Genomic DNA, 4,724 nt, shown 5'->3' on the forward strand with positions numbered 1-4,724 from the left:
GCCCTCTCACAGGCAGCCATGCTCCAGAGCCACATGGACATTACTGCCGCGCTCCGGACTCTGGCCCAGTCTCAGCAGGCCATCGCTGAGAGCATCAGCGGCCTTGTCCATGTGATGGACGGCGTCGCCCAAACCCAGCGGGAGGTTGCGCTGTCCCTGACAGGGATGTCGCACTCCCTCAGCTCCATAGCTGGCAACGTTCAGACCCTGGTCGATTCCACAGCGGGCCTCCAGGACTGGCAGTGCCAGGTGTTAGTGGTGCAGCGGGGCGTGCCTCCGCGCGCACCACCGTCCCTTAGAGAGGCCCGGGGCCAACTGGCTCACCGAGGGGGGAGGAGGTCCTGGTGCCTGTCCCTGTAGCCACAGCAAGGGAGGAACCAGAACACGCGCACTCCCCCCCCCCGTCATGTCCCTGGTGCTTCTGGTGGACAGCGGGCAGAGGAGGGTGGCTTCGCGCCATCCAGCACGCCCGCCGAGCAGGGTGGCCCATCCAGGCCGGGCCGCCCCAGGAAGCGCGTGCCGACGGGCAGCCAAGTCGAAGGGCAGGATTCTCAGCAGTCCGCCTCCACTCCTGATGTACCCTCTGGGGGAACACCTAGACGTAGTGGTAGGGCCCGTAAGGCCAAAAAGTTAGGCACGTAGTAAGTTGGCACGGGTGCAGGGAATAGATTAGTCATAGGTGCTAGGGCACGTGTGTTGCAATGTCACTATAAAAGTTGTGATGTGGAGATGCCGGCGTTGGACTGGGGTGAGCACAGTAAGAAGTCTTACAACACCAGGTTAAAGTCCAACAGGTTTGTTTCAAACACGAGCTTTCGGAGCACGGCTCCTTCTTCAGGTGAATGGAAAGGCTTGTTCCAGAAATGTTTATATAGACACAGTCAGAGATGCCCCGGAATGCGAGCACCTGCAGGCAATCAAATCATCAAAGATGCAGAGAGAGAGGTAACTCCAGGTTAAAGAGGTGTGAATTGTCCCAAGCCAGTTCAGTCGGTAGGCCTCTGCAAGTCCAGGCTTGTTAGTGGGGGCCGAATGTAATGCGACATGAATCCCAGATCCCGGTTGAGTCCGCATTCATGCGTGCGGAACTTAGCTATAAGTTTTTGCTCAGCAATTTTGCGTTGTCGCGTCTCCTGAAGGCCTCCTTGTAGAATGCTGACCCGGAGATCAGAGGCTGAATGTCCTTGACTGCTGAAGTGTTCCCCAACTGGAAGGGAACAGTCCTGCCTGTTGATAGTCGCACGATGCCCGTTTATTCGTTGTCGCAGTGTCTGCATGGTCTCGCCAATGTACCACGCTTCGGGACATCCTTTCCTGCAGCGTATGAGGTAGACTACATTGGTCGAGTCGCACGAGTATGCGCCGCGTACCTGGTGGGTGGTGTTTCCACGTGTAATGGTGGTGTCCATGTCGATGATCTGGCATGTCTTGCAGAGATTACCCTGGCAGGGTTTTGTGGTGTTGTGGTTGCTGTTCTGAAGGCTGGGTAATTTGCTGCAAACAATGGTTTGTTTGAGGTTGCGCGGTTGTTTGAAGGCCAGTAGTGGGGTGTGGGGATGACCTTGGCAAGATGTCCATCCTCGCTGATGATGTGTTGGAGGCTGCGAAGAAGATGTCGTAGTTTCTCCGCCCCAGGAAAGTACTGGACGACGAAGGGTACTCTGTCAGTGGTGTCCACTGACATCGATGTCATCGATGTATCTGTATTCCGTGCGTCTGGATGAAGAATTTGTTGTCGAAGGTGAAGACGTTGTGGTCTAGAATGAAACGGATGAGTTGCTGAATTGCGTCTGGAGATTGGCAGTTGTCGGTGTTGAGGACTGAGGCTGTTGCAGCAATGCCGTCGTCATGGGGGATGCTGGTGTAGAGTGCCGAGACATCCATTGTGACGAGGAATGTTCCTGGTTCAACTGGTCCATGGGTGCTGAGTTTCTGTAGGAAGTCCGTCGTGTCGCGACAGAAGCTGGGTGTACCTTGTACGATGGGTTTCAAGATGCCCTCGATGTGGCCAGAGAGGTTCTCACACAGGGTCCCATTGCCTGAAACGATAGGACGGCCTGGTGTGTTGGCCTTGTGTATTTTCGGGAGGCAGTAGAGATCTCCAATGCGGGGATTACGTGGGATGAGAGCACGTAGGGTGTTCTGAAGGTCTGGATCTAAGGTCTTGATCAGTCTGCTGAGTTGGCGGATGTGTTCCTTGGTTGGATCTGCGGGTAACTGCCTGTAGTGTTCCTGGTGAACAGGACTTCCTCACCACACAGGACTTTCAACCGATGCTATACACCAGATACATCGATGACATTTTTTTCCTTTGGACCCACGGCGAGACATCACTGAAACGACTACACGATGACATCAATAAGTTCCATCCCACCATCAAACTCACCATGGACTATTCTCCAAATTCAGTTCCATTCTTGGACACACTCGTCTCCATCAAGGACGGTCACCTCAGCACCTCGCTTTACCGCAAGCCCACAGATAATCTCACGATGCTCCACTTCTCCAGCTTTCACCCGAAACACATTAAAGAAGCCATCCCCTATGGACAAGCCCTCCGTATACACAGGATCTGCTCAGACAAGGAGGAGCGCGTTGAAAGTCCTGTGTGGTGAGGAAGTCCTGTTCACCAGGAACACTACAGGCAGTTACCCGCAGATCCAACCAAGGAACACATCCGCCAACTCAGCAGACTGATCAAGACCTTAGATCCAGACCTTCAGAACACCCTACGTGCTCTCATCCCACGTAATCCCCGCATTGGAGATCTCTACTGCCTCCCGAAAATACACAAGGCCAACACACCAGGCCGTCCTATCGTTTCAGGCAATGGGACCCTGTGTGAGAACCTCTCTGGCCACATCGAGGGCATCTTGAAACCCATCGTACAAGGTACACCCAGCTTCTGTCGCGACACGACGGACTTCCTACAGAAACTCAGCACCCATGGACCAGTTGAACCAGGAACATTCCTCGTCACAATGGATGTCTCGGCACTCTACACCAGCATCCCCCATGACGACGGCATTGCTGCAACAGCCTCAGTCCTCAACACCGACAACTGCCAATCTCCAGACGCAATTCTGCAACTCATCCGTTTCATTCTAGACCACAACGTCTTCACCTTCGACAACAAATTCTTCATCCAGACGCACGGAATACAGATACATCGATGACATCGATGTCAGTGGACACCACTGACAGAGTACCCTTCGTCGTCCAGTACTTTCCTGGGGCGGAGAAACTACGACATCTTCTTCGCAGCCTCCAACACATCATCAGCGAGGATGGACATCTTGCCAAGGTCATCCCCACACCCCCACTACTGGCCTTCAAACAACCGCGCAACCTCAAACAAACCATTGTTTGCAGCAAATTACCCAGCCTTCAGAACAGCAACCACAACACCACAAAACCCTGCCAGGGTAATCTCTGCAAGACATGCCAGATCATCGACATGGACACCACCATTACACGTGGAAACACCACCCACCAGGTACGCGGCGCATACTCGTGCGACTCAACCAATGTAGTCTACCTCATACGCTGCAGGAAAGGATGTCCCGAAGCGTGGTACATTGGCGAGACCATGCAGACACTGCGACAACGAATAAACGGGCATCGTGCGTCTATCAACAGGCAGGACTGTTCCCTTCCAGTTGGGGAACACTTCAGCAGTCAAGGACATTCAGCCTCTGATCTCCAGGTCAGCATTCTACAAGGAGGCCTTCAGGAGACGCGACAACGCAAAATTGCTGAGCAAAAACTTATAGCTAAGTTCCGCACGCATGAATGCGGACTCAACCGGGATCTGGGATTCATGTCGCATTACATTCGGCCCCCACTAACAAGCCTGGACTTGCAGAGGCCTACCGACTGAACTGGCTTGGGACAATTCACACCTCTTTAACCTGGAGTTACCTCTCTCTCTGCATCTTTGATGATTTGATTGCCTGCAGGTGCTCGCATTCCGGGGCATCTCTGACTGTGTCTATATAAACATTTCTGGAACAAGCCTTTCCATTCACCTGAAGAAGGAGCCGTGCTCCGAAAGCTCGTGTTTGAAACAAACCTGTTGGACTTTAACCTGGTGTTGTAAGACTTCTTACTATAAAAGTTGCTACTCCAAACCTCCATGGTTCTGTCCTATTTCCAGTGACTGGGGGGTGGGGGGGGGGGGGGGGGGGGGGTTAGGGGGGAAAGCGAGGGTGCCCGCTGATGGTGCTGGCCGAGGATCATCACAAGGGTGAGGCCGGGAGTGCACCCCACCCCAACACCAAACATGCCTTGTCCTCCGTGCGACGACGCCCTCTGCCCCACATGGACATGTGATGGAGGGTCCCTGATGTATAGAGGGGACACCGAGGTGGGGGTGTTCAGAAATGGCCATGAGTCAGATGGTCAGTCGTTATCTGTAGCTCACAGCTCATCACAGAACGGGTTGTCATCATCCAACATGGCAGTGTTCATACCCACTTATGGAGGTAGCAGTCTACCGACAGTGATGAAGTGGCGCAGGTGTAGTGCGGCGTGATGGTGGTGCCATGCCTGGTAGGGCAGTGCGTTGGTGCGGGATGTGGGTGAGGGGGGTTCTGGGTGGTGCCAGTGCGTGCGGTCAACGGTGCCAGTGCCCTGAATAACGATGCCCTCCCCCTAGTGAACGAACCTCGCATCGGGTGCCCGCTGTCCCAATCGGTGCCGTCATGCAGCCTCTCGGCCGTATC

This window comes from Scyliorhinus canicula, chromosome 18 (assembly GCF_902713615.1).
Source record: "Scyliorhinus canicula chromosome 18, sScyCan1.1, whole genome shotgun sequence".
Lineage (NCBI taxonomy): Eukaryota > Metazoa > Chordata > Chondrichthyes > Carcharhiniformes > Scyliorhinidae > Scyliorhinus > Scyliorhinus canicula.